At 23.4% G+C, this 21,867-nt stretch overlaps 1 protein-coding gene across 1 annotated transcript in view; it reads right to left on the bottom strand.

Annotated features, from left to right (window-relative positions):
- The window catches only part of LOC119674589 (putative phospholipase B-like lamina ancestor), a 39,048-nt gene that overhangs the window by 14,075 nt on the left and 3,106 nt on the right, over positions 1-21,867 (bottom strand). The window lies entirely within an intron of this gene.

The raw sequence follows: 21,867 nt of genomic DNA, 5'->3' as shown, positions 1-21,867 counted from the left end.
TGTTAATTCTTTTTTATGTACGAACACACTGAGCAATTATTAATCTTATAGCAAATACGTAAAATGTAAGTATCTTTGAATTAATAATGTTGTCTGGTACAAATTTTGTTTATTTGTTTAAAGAACTTCAGTTGGCGCTATTTGCGCACGCGTTTATTTCATGTCGTCTAAATGATGCGGGCACGATTTTATCGCTTAACAACAAAAGAGATTATATCCAATTTGAAGTCAGCAAATATCAGTTATAAGATACATATATAGAAATTGTAAGAAATGAATAAAATGTCTAATATACAGTTTATTTTATTTATTTTTCGATAACAGATTAAGTAGGCATTATGCTACGCCATAAGCAAAGTACTAAAGAATAAAAGAGAACTACATCTCCATATTATCCTTATAATAATAAACTAGTTTTCAATACCTACATTAATCATTTCTTTGAGATACATTTTTTTTGCACTTTTTTATACAAAATGTTTTATTTTTTTATAACTAAATTTTTTTTCTCAATTAACATTCAATTTTATATCCTTCATAAAACCTATTATTATTATTTTTTAAAATTCACTATTTTCACTCAAGCGTTGACACACACAATAAACTGTACCACATACGATCATTTACTACTTATCAACCTAATTCCCACAGCAGTTTTTGCCTTAAAAGATAGATAAAAGAATAATGTACATATTTGAGGGTATGTACGAGTTTTACATTACATTACATATAAGGAAAATGTGGTGTATATCTATGTAATAAATAGAAATAAAAATCAATGAGTACAATTACCTTTCTGTTTTGTTACAACAAAAAAAAAAAGTACAGTAAATCAAAAGGCATAAAGAAAATGTAATGATGTTCAGATAAAAGATACACATTGTCGTCACTTGACGTTTTAGACATTGTACTTGTAAAAGATATATTTTGAAAGTTTTTGTAAAAAAATGAATTTATGGTTTTTTCTTAGTCATTTTGACTTGTACATCCATAAGTATTAGTTCTCTTTTATAATCATCGACTTCAATTTTTTATAGAAATTAATTAGTTATTATATTATTATCTATATTATATTCATAATACAATAGTTTAATATCAATATTTTTAAACCCTAAACAAACATATTATGGAAAATTGTATTTGTATTTTGTTGAAATACTTGTCACGCTCTAATTAGAGATTTTGGAAACCTTTAAGAGTGTATGTACCAGATCCACTCAGTTATGTGTTATATGTATTATGGAAAATTGTATTTGTATTTTGTTGAAATATTTGTCACGCTCTAATTAGAGAGATGGTAAACCCCTAAGAGTGTATGTACCAGATCAACTGAGTTATGTGAATCGATCTTATCTTGTTCGTTTGTCTATTTGTATACCTATCAGTTTATTTATTTTGATACAACTAAAATTGATTTAAAAACTTAAAATTGTTATTAAAAATTTCAATGTATTTTTAAAAAAATCGATCATCTTTTTTGCATTTTTTTTTATTTCTATATGTTAATCCATTAATTTAGTAATATATTATAACTAATTATTAAATTTTTTCTTTTATTAATTTTATAAAGTTAATTTTACAAAGTTAACGATGTGTTATTTTCAATATTAGAATCTATGAATAGCAGTGATTCCCAACCGATGGTACGCAAGATGATTAGAAATGATCCATGAATCAAATTTAATAGGTATATATACATGGCTTGTAGTTTGTCCACTGAGACCACACTTCTTTGAAAATGTTCAAGTAATTATATACCTATTTAATACCTATTATGTAGCCTAATATACCTATTCAGTTATGCAATTCATTACACATTATACCAGAAATGCATAAAGCATAATAAAATATTCATACAGTTGAACTTTATAGTCCCTACTAAAAACAAATATATCATATCAGTGAGATCCACTGATATAGAGTGGCTATACGATTTAATAAATAACATATTTGACCTTGCATATATAAAATATATTTTCTATAACAATAAATTTTAAAGTTTTTAGAAATAATAAACAAAAACCATTTATTATTCTTTTCCATATGTAAATTTTATTAAATTTTATTTTTAATGTTTGAATAATTTTGCAATATTGATGATCAAGTAAACAATAAAATTTTCCACAGCAATTGTCAGTTTCATAAACTAAATAAATTGATATAAAATTTAATATTATTTATTTGTATAATATTTATTAATTTTAAAAATGATTCTTACAAATTTCTAATGTGTTATTGCAGCCTCTTCAAATACTCAATAAATACGTAAATTCAATTAATAAACAACTATTATCAACTGTCAAAAATTAAAGCCTAGTGCATTTTAGAATGCCACTCAAATTCCCCTTATGAATAATTTTGAAGATTTATTATTAAAAAAATAAATAAATAGTTTGGAGAATAATAATTACCATCTTGCAATTATCAAATTTATTGGCAATGAGGAAAGGACGAGAGAAGAAAAAACTAAGAGAATGTGCATGACTTTAATAAATATTAATTAAATGTGATCATTTGTAAATAAATGATCATAAATTTATAATTATCTATTTACGACTTATAAAGTTGCCGGAAAATCACATTTTTATTAACGTGCAAATAAGCTAATAAAGGTACAAAGATACATACACAGTTGTGTATACATTGAAATGTTATAAAAACGTTAAATATACAAATGTAAAAAAAAAAATCTTGCAAGAAAATGACATCAATAAATATATAAATATAATTATTTTTAAAGAAAACACATTAACATATGAGCCGTATGTTAATCGCATATAAGGAAAAAGTAGAGTATTTAATTTAATTTCCACAAAAAAAAATTTATATAAACAAATTGAAAATTAACACTGAAATGGATTTCTTTTAATTTTTGTAATATTAAAGAAATTCGAAAGTTTATTTTAAAATATATTTGCAAATACAATTGACATGAAATGTTTTAACATTAACACATCCCTACGCAATTTTTGAGATATTCACAGTTCATAATCATAAAATTAAATTGGGCTTATTTAATTGCCTTTTCTGCTTTTAAAATACGTTAAAGAAAATAAATATTTTTAAATCTTAACAAAATAATGCCACAATGGCTTTAAATGTTATTTTGGTATATCTTCAAAAAAAAAAAAATTACCTGATTGAGTTTTATTATTATTATATGAGTATAATCGTAAATTCCACTTTGTTATCAAATACTCTTAATACTTAAACAGACTTCTGACGCAATAGATACTTTTTGTTTCATATATATATGTTGTATTAATATAAATATAAACATACTACAGTTATAAAAATAAGTTTATTATGTTATTTGTCATAACATGTTATAAAAATATATTAAACCTAAACATGTTATAAACAGTTCTTTAAGTTTAATTAAGCAAATAGTAAAATAAAAAACATATACTTTAAAAAGTCAGATTTCTTTTTAATGTTGATTAATATCAATTAATTAAATAATTAATAATTAGTTAATAATTAATGTATATAATAAATAATTAATATAGCTAATAAATGGAGTTTAATATTTCTAAGAATTCAACTTCCTAACATTTTAAATAAATTAAAATATGAATTATAATACTTATCAATTAACAACTATAATATTTATTATATATTTTGTATATTTATATAATATTTATGATATAATAAAATATATAATTTATAATTTGTAATATAATATTTTTATAATTTATATATATTTATATCATATAAATCTTATATTGATTTCTTAAAAATGTTATAAAGCAATGTAAAAAATTTCAAACTCTTTTATATTTTAAAAGAAATTTCATTTGCTGCTCATAAAGAAATTTATCTATAAAAATTAGTTTTTATTTAAATAAATTTTTAAACTGGCCAAAGGGCTGTTCTGGTTATTGCCGCAATATCTTATAAGACATTTTTTGGCAAACATCAAAATTACTATTTTAAAAGTTGTAATATGTAATAAAGATTTTGAGAAACACCCACCTCTAGGTCTTATTTGTTATTGACTAAATGCTGCTGACAATGCACTTCAACGTTCCCTAGTTTGCTAGATCGACAACGTCAATTGACAACTTTTTTATAGTCGTACTATAAAACGAATAGTAGTACGTCAATAACATGAAATGCTTGTAGTAACTAATTAGATTTTTGTACTTAACTTTAATTACTTCTATTGTTGTATAATTCAAATAGATTTTTTTCTTACTAAATTAGCCGTGTACTTATTATTAATAAGTGATTAAGTAAGTAATATAATCGAGTGTTAGTTAACTTAGTTTTATTAAAACTCTAAATTAAATTATATTAAAATAATTTCTTTAGAAAGATCGTGAATAAACATGTTAGTCCAGTTGTTATAATTCAAAATGCAAGAATAATAAAACCTATATCAAAAAAATATAATAATATATTAATATAACCTATCATTATACCTACAATATTATGATAATTCTTGATTATTGTTTATTTTTAAAAAATATTTGAATGAACAGTCATACTCATCATTCGTGGTAAAGGAAATGGTAAACATTTATCAAGCATTACTCATACTGTAATATATCAAAGTATAATAACCATATAGACATCAACCGTATCAAATATAAAAGTCAGTCTGTATGTTTCGTAAGAAACCAAGTAAATAAATAAGGAACTAGCAAGCATATGTTAAGGACTTGTCATACTGCAAAAACAGAGAAAAATCGTATAAACGTTATCTATTTCAAATGTTTATATATAAGAGTTAATAATAATATATATAATAAATTGTTATATATATATTATTATATAATAAGATATTTATATATAATAGATAATATTTTCATAAAAGATTGATGGGACCGGAACTGGGGGAGCTGAAATAATATATATAAATAATATACAAATTTTTGGTTTTCGAATAGTACAGGTATATCAGTTACTAAAACGAATTAATGGAGTAAAACTTTGATGATCATCTGATCGGTTTATTTAGTTTCTGAATAATAAAAAAAGATCATGTCTGTTATACGGAACTGATTTATACTTCTGTTAGTGCTACGTAAGTATCTTGGTATACGATATCAATAATTTGTTCCTTATCATTGAAATCTTTCACTTTAAAAAATTAATTTTTTAGTCTTTATAATAAAATCACAAATTTTTGGAAAACTTACAGTAACTACATAAATTTTTTAATTTTTTAATAATAAACATTAATGAAATGTATTAAGTTTACGATTGAGTAATTTTTTTCCAATATAGATTAATTCTTAATAACAATTTGTTATTCTTAAATATATAACATTTTTTTTTTACTATATTTGACTACCATAAATTTTAAATTTTTATTAATTTTAATTCAAGCACTTCATACTATGTGTTATACATTCCTTAATGTATTATAAATTATACACTACCGAACAAAATTATTTAGGTCATAGGTGTCTACAAAAACTTCAGTATTAAGAGAAATTAATTTCAGAAATTTTTTGTAGTTTAAACAAAAATAATAGTTCACAATATAAATAAATTGATCACAAAAAATTTTCTTTTAAGATCTGTAGGTGAAATGAATATAATGGAAATTAGTTAATTTTTTTAATAAAATTTTGTTGTTATAAAAAAAATTAAATTAATTTTTAATTTAATTAAAATAGTAATAGTTTTTTTTTGAGATGGGCTAATTGGTCTATTGTTAAATAATACATTTTTTTAAAAAAGTATATTTATATACACTGTAATAAAAAAGCTTGATAATGTATGAACCCCATAACATATAACATATAACATATAATTTAAAAAAAAATTAAGTGCATTAATTTCAAAGAATTGAGACAGATACATTATAAACACTGTAAAAGCAAAAAATAAAATAATTAAAATTTAATTATACTTTCAGTCTTCATTATCAAGCGAAACAATTTCTAAGAAATTCTATGATTAATTTTTTTTTACTTTATGTTTTACAACAGGAAGTATATATTTGAAAAACTTTTCGTGACTAATTTTTTATGACAATTTCACTAATTTAATGTTATTTTCATTTTTATTTTATTTTAAGTATTTCACGATCAATTTATACAATTTTTTCTTAATGATGATTCGAGTTTTTGCCGCAACTTTTCTAATAATCTATAAACTTTAAAGAACTGTTCAGTGAAGCTCAGTTAATATAGTAACATTACACGTTAATAAATCAAACAATCCGTTGACAGATTTAAACCATTTTATATATATTTTATATTTTATATAAAGTAATTTATAGTTAAAAGAATTGAGGTAGACGCGTGCATGTCTTTTATCAAGATATCAAAGTACGGGTATATAAATTTACAACTCACTTAAATCCCAACTGACAGTGACATAAATGTGAGACTAGATTGTAGTGATATAAACTCTACGGGCATATAACTTAAAAAGCAACTCCAAAGGAATAAATGTAACAAATTTACAGCGAATAGAGTACACATTGCACATAAATATTTATTATCAGTACCACGTGTCGCCTAAAACAATACACGTGTAAAACAATTCATTATAAAAATTATAAAATTATTTAGAATTTTTTTCTTAACGAAAATAATTTACAGTTCCGATACACAACTCTATAAAAAAAATTGTAGCGGATGCATTTTTATTTTTTTATAAATAGAAATTAAAATAAAAACTATTGCACAAAGAAACAAAATTACCTCAAAATATCTAAATTTGAAACGAAAAGTTTTCCTTAACAAAAACTCACGTTAACACCGAGCGAGTGTACGTACAGAACTATTTCTAAGTTCCACACATGGCACGAACGTAGATACTCAGTCGTACACAGTACACAGAACAGATACGTCTTCGAGCGTCTTTTTTGATAAGCCATTTGCGTTCATTTATACTAGGCGCAAAATGTTTATTTGCTCCAAAAATTTGAGTATTAGAATTGAGTAGAGTATCTCACTCAAGAGTACAGAAATGTTTTCAGTCTTAGCAACTGCTTTGAATTATTTGATTTTTTGTCTTTTTTCATTTTTAGTATTCAAATCATTAACAGCTGATCGTGTGTAAAGTACCGTATTACCAAGGTAAACCTGATCCATTCATGAGTTATTTGATTTAGCATTCTTATATGGAATAACTTGTAATCATACTTGAGTAATAATGAGCAATAATTAATTATGTGCTCTGGTATCGATAAGGCTTATTATGTAGATTATTAGAGTCAATTACATACTTTAAATTTGCATAATTTATGCCTAAAAAAATGGGCATGAAAATAATGTTTTGACAAAGTAGTACGCATTTATATAAATTAGTTTCTATAATTTATTTAAACTTAATTCTTTTAATAATAAATTCTAAAAACACACACCTTCCTTAGATTGTAGCAACTACTTTGCTCTACCACGGTATTAAATAATGAATAAAATGTTAACATAAATATTTTCTTAAATATTATGTTGCTAAACAGATTATATTTTAATTTCAAAACATTTGTTAGATATTTTTATTTAAGTGTGAAATAAATTTATTCATTTATTTAATGAAGATATACTTAATTTACCCAATTTATGTGTCAGTAGAGATCCCCAAAAAAGACATTCAATATTTTCACAATTATGTCCTAAGTACTTAGGACATACATTAAAAAATTTGAATTAAAAAACAGGGACTTATAGCTATGTCATCACGTCACTACAACCTTTCAGGATTATTGTGACAAAACCCATTTAAGTTCCATAAGCGCGTAGTAGGTAAAAATGTTATTATGTCCCTTGGAGAGATGTTGCTTATTTTCGTTCAGTGGATAGACAGTTTATAAGTAATGAAATCTGAGTCTAGTGAGAATACCACAGTGATACAGGATATATTCTACTGTTTTCTTCTTCATGACAAAGTCGATTGATGTTCTTAACTCAACAATGCCCAGTGAGAAACCCTGTCTCAAGTCAAATGTCATTCTTGTTCAGCAGTAGCAGCTCCCTACTTCAGCAGCTGGTATTTCAACAATTTATTATGAATTCTTTAGCTTGTCTGCAAGCCATTACATTATCCTAATCAGTCTGAGCTAGTCTTTCCAGCCATTCACTAAATTTTAAAGAAGCTCCATAAAAGACCGCAGAATTGTTGTTTATCGACTTTCTCATTTCCCTCAAATTCACTATGTCCTGGGACCCATATTAAGTGAACCCTGTTTCTTTTAGCAAGATCTTTAAGAAATTGAAGATATTCCTACACAAGTTTTAAAGTTCTTCGAGATGAGCTTAGTGCTAGGAGTGCTGATTTACAGTCAGAGAAAATACATGTGTATTTCCTCATACACCGAAGTGCAGTGATATATTAAGAACACTGATATTTATCACGACATCAAGATAAATAGAGTCCATGTGGTATTCAAAATCAAAGCAGAGGACCATTGCCGTAGTTTTCAGGATAAAAATAAATAATACCAAAAATCTTCTAAATAATTTGTTCAGAGTGAATGTTAAGACCACAAATTTTAGAAAACAATTATTTTGGCTTTGTAAGTCACAAACGCGTACCTCTTCTTTTATTTTAAATACAATAACGCTTTTATAGCAAGCTTCTTTTTTAATAAAAGATTCTTCGAAAAAGTTATGTAGAAAAATCTTATATCATTTGTCAAAGACGTAGGGAAAATAAAGTCGCACAAACCATCCGTAAATTTGGTTACGGATATTTTTTGCTTAAGGTTTATATTTCTCTTTAACACATTAAACCCGAAAAAGTACCCAATACAATTTTCTTTCTCTATTAGGAAATGAACTTAGTTTAAAATTTCGACTTGGTTTCCCTAAGAGAGAAAATGCTATTAAATTTTGGTCACAGTGACGAGACTTTCTTTAGTTACTTTTTTATTTCTCTGAGCGAGTACTGAAAACAATGTTGATCACAATTATATATCTGAATAAAATCTAATAAATTAAGAGTTATCTGACCGTAATACTCGGTTAAAACCATCCTTCAAAAATTTCCTGTTGGGTATTGATTGAATTATCGCTTAATACATGTGTTTTTTTAAATCTTAATTAATTTTTCTTTTAATTTCTTGAAATAATTAATTTTTCAACATATTTCTTTTAAACAAGTATGAATATATGTCCAAATAATATTCCCAATCACAAAACTACGACCAAAATCGATTCGCGTGCCTTCAGCCCAATGAAATATTGACGTGAAAAAATTATTATACAATAGTAAAAAATATAATAATTTAATTTTTAAAAAATCACATAAATTTTTTTCATATTAATGCACAAATTTATTTTAATTTAATTCTACTGAAATGCGTAGAATTGCACTAATTAAAGTTTACTTAGCGATAATTTTATACACGTGCCTTGAAACATATTGAAATTAATCAAAAGTGCGACGTAGATGGAACAATTTTTTTTTTGTTATGTAAATTCCATGAAAACATTTAATTAAAAATATTATACCTGTTATTTTAGATAAAACAATAATTACTCTACTAATTAATCTAAAAACAATTTTAATACAAATAAGTAATAAATATTTTATATTAAGAATAGATTAAATATAATGCAGTTAAATTTTATTGTATCTTCTATAAACTGCAGTTAAAACACATGTTTTTATTTTTATATAATGTTACTTTAATAGGTCTTATAAATTGACTTAAACACGTTTTAAATTTTGATTATTTCGAATAATATTTAAAAACAAAATAAAAAACAAAATAAAAAATATATAAAATTAAAAACATTCAAACATTTTATTTTTACAACGAATCAATTTTGTTTACAAAATAAAATATATATAATATATATATATATAGTATGAATTAACATACATATAATAAATATGACATATATATTAAATATATATATGTATATCAACATATATTGATTCGTTGCTATTTTCTTATCTACAGTTCGCAATACTTTTTTTAATTATCATTAGGAGATTATAAAATGAACAAATTTAAACAATAAACTGCAACATTTTATGTAATGTGATTAACCAAAAATGATATAATAATACATATTTCATATAAGATATATACAACATTTATCAAAGGTCAACATATACAACATTTTATAGTGATAACACTGTTTTTAATACTTACTATATATAGGCATAAGTATCTCTCGCTGGTATTTAACTGATATCACTAACGACTCAGAAATCTAGGTATACCACTTAGTCTCTCTTCCCACTGACTAACTAAAATCTATTTCACTTAAATCATATTTAACATTATTACCAAAAACTCATAAATCTTTAATACAGAAAAGTTTTCTACAAATAACAATACTAAAGATAAAACCACAATATGCAATGTTGAAGTTAATTTATATAGCTGTAGTTTATGCATAAATTCCATTTGATGACAAAGGAAAGTTGTAGTCAAATAAACAATAAAATTTGATAAAAACTCTAAATTTGAATAACTCAAATTTATTTTAATATTTAATATACATAATATATTTTACAATAGTAAAAGAAAAATCTTAATATTTTGTTTCTTTTAAGTTCATATTACTTACATATAGCATCTATATTTTTATCTGTTACTTTGGAAATTATTTTTAATATCTTTTAAAGTCTTTAAAAAAATTAAAAGTTTATAAATACAAAATTTATTTTTAAATATACCTGTAAGAAATATTGAAACATTTAAATACCAATATAAGCTTTTTGATTTTCAAATAATTTTTAAAAATATTTCACCTACACTTGAAAAATATACCAAAATATTATTATTTTGCTATTTGCTATTTAATCTTATCTGGGCATCATTAAATGAAAATTACTGAAATCCACTTCAAAGTGCACTTGAAACAGTTCGCAATTTTTGGAACAGACTGTACTTTATTTTAAATAAAAAATTTGCTTTTAATTATTTTAAATTAGAAATTTTATTTAAAATTTAAAAAATTCTTTAAAAATATTTTAAAATTTAATAAATACTAATGTTGCATTTATATAACAAGCCATATTCGAATCAAAAATCGACAGAGCCAATTCTTATTAAAGTATACTTAGAATTATAGTGGAAACCCGAACGACTGTCCCACTGAATAAGAACTTCTGCTAAGTGGACAGTTATCTTGTGTAGCCAATTTTTTTAAAAAATTTTTTATTACTATTCATACCAACTCATAACACCTTTTTTAGGAACACCTCTCTTGAAAGTATAAAAGTTGTCCAACAATAAGTTTATGTTTAAGAAATTTATAAATATATATAAAATTTAATTAAATAAAATTAAAAAAATTTTTTTTTAATTTGCTAAAATCAATTAATGAAAATACAAATTTGTTTATTAGAAGATTGAGTTTTTTAAAATTATATTTATAATCTTATATAAAAAATTAAAAATATAAAAAATTAATTTTAACTTTGTTTTAAACAAATTTTTTTTTGGTATAATAGAGAAGAAAGTTTTTATTATTGATATTTTATCATCAAAAACGTAGAAATATTACCACAGAAATCCTTCTCATATTAAAAACAGTAGAAATACGAAGAATATTAAAAAAATGTTGTGAACAAAATTAAATTGATGAACAACGTAGTAAACATAAGAAAAATTATAAAATTCAAAGTTAATCAAATGGTGAATAGTGAGATAAACAAGTTGCATTTAAAAAAGTAAAATACATTAAAAATTAATTGACATTTAATAAAATAATAATTGTTCAACTTTGATATAAAAAGGAAGTGCTTGAAAAACTTTAATTACACATTTAAAAAAAAATATTAAATAAAATTACTAAGATAAAGGTAATTTTCATTTATGACTAATAATAGTAATAAGTCAATAAAATCGCTTTCTAATCGTACAAATATTTTATCAAGTACTTATATTAAATTTTTGCTTATCTGTATAGAAAAATAGTTTAAGGGAATCCCGTTAGCAACAATGCTTATATATATAATATAATCTAACATAAAACTTCCATTTATTACTTCATATCAGAAATTAAATAATATTCGCTTATCATAATAAACAATATTTATGAAAATATTGATAAAGTAATTAGGGAAAGATGTTTACCTAGTACTTAGACTTCCAGTAATTAGAAAATTTGTAAATAAGATTTCGAAATGAAATATTGAGGGAATTAAGATTTTATTAGATTAACTTATCTTCTTACTAATTAAAAATTGTTAACACAGATTTTTTATAAAATAAAATATTTTTATAAAATAAAATATTTAAAAAAAAAATATTTAAAAAATAAATATTTTTATAAAAAGACATATGAAAACATTTTTTCAATTATTAATTATAATAATTTTTAATAAATAAATATGAACATAAATTAAATTAATTACTTTAATTTAAATTAATTAAATAAATAAGTTTTTATCTTATTGCTACATTTTAACTCAAGTTTCTTAGTGTATAGCAAAACCCGAATTTTGGATGATTATTAAATTTTCCCTTATATTTTTCTAAAGGACTTTAATATTTAAATACTCCTTTAAGCGTAAAAATAGGCAGTCATATTAAAGTTAATTTTCACTTAATTTATTAAATTTCTTTAAATAATTATAATTTCAACATTTATAACAATAAAAATAATAAATTATTAACGCTTATTTATATTTATATTTCTTTTTGTATTAAAATTATTATAATTATTTTTTTGATTTATACTAGGCGTCTTTCTAAATATTTATATTGGAAAGAATATTTAATTTAATTTTTTATAAAGTCGAATTTGAACATATAATAAAATATCATTTTTTTTCTTTTTAGTTATTTATTCTTTTTAATTGTTTTTTTCTTATATCCTTTAATTCATAAACATATATAGAAATTATATTCAATACAAACCTTTTTAATGGTAAAATTTTAAACTATCAAGCATAAAATGCTTGATGAAAATAAAAAGATATTAAAGTGAAGAGTAAATATATATATTGTTTATACAATATATAATATGTTAAAGATTTTTAAATTTAAATAACTTTTTTAATTTTGTTATTATTTTCTCGTTTGTTTTTTATTTATCTATATCACTTATTCACTTTAAAATATTTCATTGAGAAATATTTTTTATATATTTAATTCTATTGTATTTATTTCACGTTTTTCACAATTATATATACATAATGCGATCTGACCAAGCCGGCAATATTGCCAAGACTATTTTGTTTGGAAATTCCTTCAACCAAAATAAGTTGACTATCGTCTGTTGAGGAAAAATCAAAACAAACTGAGCACAAAAAATTGTATCTGAAAATTGCTTCCGTTTGTCTAATTTCCATTGCGCAAAGATTGAAATCACCCTGACTTATGCGGTAAGAGCGTACCGACAATACGCAATAAATTTTGCTCATACATACAATCGATCGATCGAAGAAATGTTGGATCGATCAATTGATCGGTCGCTCATTGGGTGATGGCTGTACAATAGCATCGGTCGTGGCCTTTGGGATAACGAAGAGTGTGCATTTATATGGATTTATATGAACACGCTCAACTGATTTTTTGGGAAAATTGTTTTAATTTTTTGTTTTTGTTATTCGATTTTTTGATGCAACCTCAAAGTGGTTTACGGAAATCAGAAGAAAATTTTCTCTTTCAACTGAAAATTTGTTGTATGCAATTTATTTAGTTTTTTTGTTGTTTCTTTTTAAATTATTTTGAGAAAATTGTATTAATAAGAAAAAGCGATTTTAGCGGGCTTTCCAATTTATTAGATACATTTTAATACATTAAATACTATCTTCTGGTCATTTTTTCGTATGAATTTTAAAATTTTATATTTAATTTGTTCATCATCATTTATTGCACACTTAAATTTTGAAATTTATAATTTTAAAAGCCACGCGACTTATATGCATTAAACTATTTTTAATTTATAGTTTATACATATGGGAATTTTTATTTTGTTTGATTTTATTTAACTTACTTAATATTTGAAAAGATTTATCAATTTTTGACAATTAAAAAAAATTTATTGATTATTTTAACAATAACAATAATAATAAATTTAAATATTTTGTAATTTTTTTTAAAATATTTTTTTATAAGAATCAAAATATAATAGAATATAATAAATGTAAAATAAAAATAAAGTTTTAAAAAATTTATTGTATTATATATAAATTAAATAAGCGTAATATGTAATGAATAATATTGTATATTGTTTTTATGTATTTTGTAAGAACTAAATTTATTATAGAACTTAGATCAATTTTATGATTTGTAACAAATATATATATTTATAAACCCATCTAAAACAAAGAAACTAGTTAAGTTAAGTAGAACGCTTCTATAGAGATTCATATTTATATATGACAATTTTTCCGAGTTCTGCTAAATGTAAAAGACAAAATTAATAATTTCTTATCTATTATGCAGATGCCTTTACAACAAAATAGGACTAAAATTCGTCAAAATCCTTTTAGAAAAATTTTAAAAAATCGCATGTTAAATTTAATTGACATAACACTTATTCACTTAAAATGTGAACTGCCTTAGAAATATTAATTAGAGATCGCTTATACGTTTATATCTATATTTTGAATCCTTCAACCTAACAATATGTCATTTTTAAATATAATTATTTTCAATGAAAATAAATTGATTATAGTATAGCAGGCTGCTCTTAAGACAACAAGATAAGTTCACAGAGGCCCTCTATACATAGAAATCATAATACTCTAATCCCCTCTTTGGCTTCTTAAAACAAACATCCAATGACAATGGAATGGAGTCATAGAGGGCCTACGTGAAGTCCATAACAGATTCCACCCGAACCTAAGCATAAGCCTTAAACCCAACCTGTTTACAAGTATTTACATAATATATAAATTTATGGCAGAAAGCAATTGTTAAGTCAAGAGATCCCAGAGATCACAGAGATCCTCAATACATAGGAATATCATAACACTAGCAGAGAGAGTTCTTAAATAAAAAAGACTAGAGCAACGCATGGACCCACAAGCATTCCACGTGGATTCTGCAGCTGATTTTACCCTAACCTAACTATAACTATAATACCTAATCTAATAAAGCCCCTGTGCTCCGCAATGAGAAGAGGACTACAGTATGTAAGTAAATGATATATAACTTTCTGATCAATAAGGATTCATAATTGACTTTTTAAAATTATATGTTATGGTATATTCTATATTCTATTTTCAATTCTTGCCTTAATTTGTGTAGTAAAAAGTGTTCAAACATTTTTATAGAACTTTTTTAATTTATGTTAAAAATATTAGCATTTTATTGATATATTTTAGAAGAATGTTAATATTTATATGTTCAAGAAATTCCGAAAAAAAATTCAAATATCAGTTGGCCCATTGAGCAAAAGTATGCGTTATTGTTGAAAATAATTGCGATGTACGATAACCCACAGCAGGTGCTTATTATTCCCTATGAGCTTAATATTTCTTGGAATATAACTTTTTATTTGAATGAATGTCAATAAAATAAGGTACTTTTTTCATACACAAAAATTTGTAATTTTTGTGGTTTTTTCTTAAAACAAGTTTTGCCTATTTTTATAATTTTTTATATTTTTTATTAGATGAGATAGAAATCCATTTATTGTTATAGTTCTAATCTACAAACTTTTATTGTTTAATTTTTTTTTACTATTTTATGAAAATAAAAATTATAAATATATATTTATACATAAACAATAATTATAAACTTTTAAGTTTTTAATATTTTCTGAATATAAAATTTTGTCAATATATTAATTGACATTTACTTTTTATACATCATATAACTACATCATATGTTAACCAAATATTAATTGATATAATATTTGCCAAAAGTTTAAAAAAATTTTACATTTATTTTTTGCATCGAACAAATTTATACTTAAATTTCAAATTTTAAATATGTAAACAATTAAAAATCTTTACTTTGCGATTAAAAATAATAATTTTCTTCTTAGTATTAATTTTAAAAAATGTTCCTAAATGTGTTGTATTAATTTATATAAAAAGGATTAGCTTATGGATAACGATAGTATTAACAGCATAATTAAAATAATTATCACTTAAATTAATTTTACAGTATTATGCTTGAACGTAAAAGATAGAAACGATTGTTATTTCTTAATTAGATATATACCTGATGGGGGCAGTATTGTGAAATCACGATGTTCTATGTTTCTACCATCGGTGGTGATCTTTCTGGTGGTGTTATGTTCTTGAACTTACCTTAAATTATCGTTTAACTATATAATTTTGAACATTCTACGATGTAATCTTTCTATACTCTTTTCTTGTTCGTCGTACATTCCATGATATTCTCAACACCGCATAATTAAGTATTGAATTTTCTTTACTTTATTGTCTGCATTGCTAAATTAGGATGGATAAATATCCATACATAAATATATAAATATAAATATATTCACTGGTCTGAAGTTTTGCAATATTGAAGTCATATTTAATAAAGGATTACGCTACGTGCGTTTAAATTGATATAACACAAGTATTTTATATATATTTATTTTGCTATTTGATCTTATATTTTTATTTTTCCATATAGAAAAATTCGCTTATTATTTTTTTAATGACAGCTATAGCCTAGCACTTTTTTTTAATAAGCCATATATGAATATTTTAATATGAATAGTACGCACCTTTAGTTTTATTTTTAAATAAATTAAAACAATATATAATAAATATAATTGCATATATTTTTTTCTAATTTTTTTTTTAAATAAAAATATTTGTTTTTTTTTTGTTCTCTACATCTTTCAAATACTTCACAGAACAACAAACAATTACATAAACATAAACAATCTAAATGTTATGTATTGAAATATATTTATACAAAATTGCGCAAGAGGAGGAAGTGATTTTCTGACCCACTTTTCTTAAAAATTCAATTAAAAAACAATTCAAATTGACACTTTGATATTGCAAAATTAAAGAAAATATTCACAGAAAAAATTTTTTAAAACAATAAATTTATGCAATTCAATAAAAACCACTTGAATATTTTGCAAAATTTTAAACCAAAAAAAAAAAAAAAATCACTAAAAATGTTCGAGCAAAAAATGCATTATTAATGGAATTGATTACATTGAAAGTGTATAAATTAAACTAAATTTCTTTAGAATTGCATATTGACGATATCATATATACAATATAAAGTTTTTCAGAAGCATTTTCAAAGAGGAAATTCAAATAAGAATATAAATTGAAATGTAAATCTACAATCTCTTCTGTACGAGTAACGAAAGAAATCCATTTATTTTTATAAATGCGCATAAACACCTGTGTTAATAATACATGGTTTATATAAAAGAACTATATTTGCATATATATAAGAGAATATTTATTTAATGTTTTAAAAAAAATTATTTTTAATAAATTATACACTGCGAAGTTCGTCAATTTTTGCTATGAAATTCATCACGAAAACGTTTAAAATACTTTTTTTTGTTCTTCACTGATTTGTTTACGAATTAATTTTGGCAGAGATATATGACATTCCGATAAAAAGACTTCATTATGTACTAAACTGTTGTATATGAGTATTTCAATTGACCTAGTTTGTGACACAAATCGGCCAATATCATGATGTTGTTAATGAAAGAAAAAAAACTACAGAAGCGTGAAAAGGTGTAAAAAATGACTCAATGATTTTGTTTTTATATCGAAAAAGTAGCTGATGAATAGTAAATTAAAAAAAGAATCTAAAAGAATTATATATTCTTGTTTATATACTAAAGCTAAAAGTTTAAATTAATTTTCAATACGTATTTAATTTGTATTATAATTAATAATAGTAAGAAAATGTTGATAATATAGAGCAAACTAGCAAAAAATATATCTTATTATATGTATATGTATATGTATATATAATTTATAAAAATTTAATTTAACTTAAATTAAAAAAATTCTATTAAATGTAAATTAAAAAATTTAATTAATGTTATAAAAATTATTCATATTTCTTAAGCACATATAAAACAACTGTTATGATTCCAATGGCGCTTTATTGTAAAATATATTTAAACAGAATCCCTATCATATGTAAGTAAAGAAATTAACTTAGATATAAAAATGTAATTTCAGATGAATTACATGTTTTTCGTTGTAATATAATATTGCCATTAATATTAGTACTTAAAATTACAACGAAATATAATAAATTTGATTCTAAGCGTAATTTGATATTGCTCATAAACACGCATATATGTATAAACATTGTTACAAAAAATAATGGTATACCCTACTATATATTCGTAACGGTTAAATAGGCTATCGATATAGTAAATATTAAACACAGTAAGCGAATACCTTCTCATTGAAGGTATTCTCTATAATACCTAAGATATAAACAGTACAACAGCATTTTCCCAACGACAAAGCATTCTTACAAAAAGTTCATCTAATTGGTATCATCAACCATCCAAGGGTCTAGGTACGGTTCTTCTTTATAAATTGCTTATCATTATTAGAAGACACAAACATATACCACTGCTTAAAATATTTATTGTGTTATCCCTAAAAAAATCTCCTTAGCTAATCTAAACAATTATAGGAATAAAACTCATAATTTAGGTGGAGCAACACCCAAGAGTCTATTGTATAGTATGTGTATATAAAATTATTATTATTAGAAAAGACATTGGTGTTACGCAGCCTGAGAGATCTATTGTGTTACCTCTAAAAAAAGTCTCCTAAACTAATCTGGAGATATGAGATAAAACTGGAGATAAAACTCACAATATTCTGCAGGTTAAGTTTATTCTCCGTTTTTTGATAGTCCTCAATACATATATTGATGGTCGAAAGATAGGATGTGTTGTAAGGATACGACTTTTTTAAAATCTGTAAATACTAGCGAATTTTTATTGCGTGTGGAATAAAAGGAATAAAATTAATAGAAGAATGCTGACTTCAGATAGCAGTGAATACTTAAGTTCAGATATATTTGGTGTGAAAAATCTGTAGGCTTTTTACTGGTTGACGGATAGTTATGGAGATTTGATAAGAGACCATAAAACAGATACTTGCATTGTGTTAATGTCAAGAAATAATTATTAAAATAATTTCAAAACATTTGAAAAAATTGAGTGAATAATATTAAATAAATGGTTTGTACAATAATGCTGTTATCTATAATAATCCTCCTAAGGGTTTGGGAAATTCGGGAACCCAAATATAATTTTTATTTTGTTTTAATTTTGCCTGTACTAATATTTATTTCTGGCAACATATAGAGCAAAATTCATAGTTACTTATATTTTTTTAATAAGTCTTGACATAAATACTAGAAATGTTAAAATTTCTGGCTGTATAGATAACGTTTTTCTCTTATCGTATTTTATGCTAAGATTATAGCTATTAAGGATTTTTTAAGGTGTTCTTTTCTTCGTTTGTTGTAAGTTAGTTATAGTTTGTTATAAGACGAATGTAGTAGTCTTATCTTCATTTGTTATAAGTTTGTAACTCCAACCTGTTAATGGAAGTTTATTTAACATGAAGAAGTCAGTTAAGGTTTTATAAATGTTTATCATATCCGTATAATATAAACTAAACGTTTATAAATCGAGTCTTTATGAACTATATCAGGACTCTAAATGCTTGCTTTTAATATTAAATTAATCAACACATGAAGCCCTATGCTCCACTGGGAGTTAATGGAACAAAGAAGAAGAAGAATCAACACATTCATTACTTACAATAAGCTTTAATATCTCCCCGTAAAACTATAGTCTGTAACCCAATAAATTCTTTCATTTAAAATAAACCTTCTTAAGTCCTTTCTTTTGAATATATATTTATACATATACACTTATAACAAAAATGTCTATCTACACTAACAACTTGACTTCATAAAATACAATATTAAAATTTAATTAAAAGTTAAATTATTTTATAACTTAAAATTTAATTAATTGCCTCTCAACTTCAACTAAAATTAAATGAATTCTTTGAAATGGAAACCCTTTAAGTATCTTAAATTTCAAATTTGGCATTTCAATAAAAACAAAGTTCAGTGAAGGTTCAAGCCAGACTATGTGAATCTCGGTTTCTGTGCGGATACGCACGTATCTCTTATTTCCATGTCTTTGCACTCTGCACTGCATGTTTAATTCTCCTTTAATTTTTTTTCCTATTTTTAAACTGAGCAGACAACATTTAACCAAGATTTTTTCTACAACAAAAGTAAATATAGAAGAAGGACAAGAACCTTAAGAATTTTGACCTCTTGTCTGCTATTCATTTTATTTTTTTTTTATATTAATTTTCTACTTGTGCCATACATTCTTTTCATATATTTTTTTTTTTGTTGTGTCGTTCTTCTTGTAGTTTTGTATCTCAATAGTTTTTATATAAGTTAACAAAAGATCATTGATCTTGATCTGTGAGATTCTTTTGTGCAGACAGTAATCAAGTACGACGCTGAGCTATAAAAGTTTTTTTGTTGGCTACGAAATTTTTTTTTATTTTATAAATTATGACTAATACATAATGCAGTTATGTGTTTAGAAAAGATATCAAATCAATATGATCTTCAACAAATATGTGAAAATTAGATATATGATAATAATTAATACTAATTTTTTATTAATTAATTAATAAATTTTATAAGGCAATTTCAATTTGATTATTAAATACTCCTATATTTAAGAAAATTTAAATTTTTTGATATGATGTATTTACATTATATTTTGAATATTATGTATTTTTAAATTTTATGATTTAAATCCTAGTACTAATAACATACATTTCATTTAAGAAATTTACATAAAACGCCACATAAAAAAATTTTCTACAATATTAAGATTTTATAGAACATTTTTTTAAAATGAAATTTTATGTCAATATTCGAGCGAAATGTATGTTAGCACTAGACTTAATTTAGAAATATAGTTATATGTTAAATTAAAAAAAAGAATATTATATTGTCTGAAGTTCCAGACGATATAATATTCATTATAACATTATAAAAAATACATATTTATTAAAAGTTCTCTTAAGCAAACACCATCAGAATAAATAATTTAATCCGGGTAAAAGAATTGTCCATTCAAACTATATACTTTATATAAAAAATAAAGCCTGGTGACTCAAGACATTATACGTTCTAAACAGATGCCCGTCTACGAAAACATCTTTTTTACAGAACATCAACTGTTCGATTTATTCATATAAATCGTAGAATCAAAGGTACTATATTTTTTTTTTAATCTGTGGTTTTCAAGGATTTGTTTTTTTAATTAAAAACTAAAAAATATTTAATTAGAAAATACTTTATTACAATATTTGTAATATTAATATTAGTTATTTTCAAACATGATGAGCTTGAAATTCACATAAATTAAGTTTCATTATGCTTCGAAGTGAATCTTATTCTTTAAATCTTACAAGCATTAAATTCAAATTTCTGGAGAGCGATTCTGATTTTAAGAGGTCCCATTAGTTCGGCCGGACCTCTTGAATATATGAGAGTTTAAATGTTGTAGTTAATTTTTATGAGAATCTCATCTCTTCGTCGCATCGTTTTAAAGTAACGATATGAACCTAACAAGTCATCACAATAGTTCAAGTAAGATTAGTAAAATAGAACTTTTCTTATAGCACATATGTTATTATTTATACATTATATACTTTAAATAGGCTTACTTTTACTCAGTTATTTTAATTGACTTTTCTTTTTGAGGTTAAGAAAATAAGTTTAAACATATTATTTAGAGATAAAAATTATAAACCGTCGATGCTCCAAATTTTTACTATGCTAAGTATGTTAAAAATGTTTATTTGATTTTTTAATCTAATCTTAAAACCAACCTACGTCATTTCGTTTACGTATTTTTACTTGTTTAAATTAGCAACTTGAGTCACAACATCATGAACTTTTGTTTATCATAAAAAATGTATTTACTGTTTCCAAGAAGAAGGTTAAATAAATGAACTACAAAC

Source organism: Teleopsis dalmanni, chromosome 1, assembly GCF_002237135.1.
Source record: "Teleopsis dalmanni isolate 2A chromosome 1, ASM223713v2, whole genome shotgun sequence".
Classification (NCBI taxonomy): Eukaryota; Metazoa; Arthropoda; class Insecta; order Diptera; family Diopsidae; genus Teleopsis; species Teleopsis dalmanni.
The sequence above is the reverse complement of the archived record's forward strand: the minus strand, read 5'-3'. Positions and strand labels throughout refer to the sequence as shown.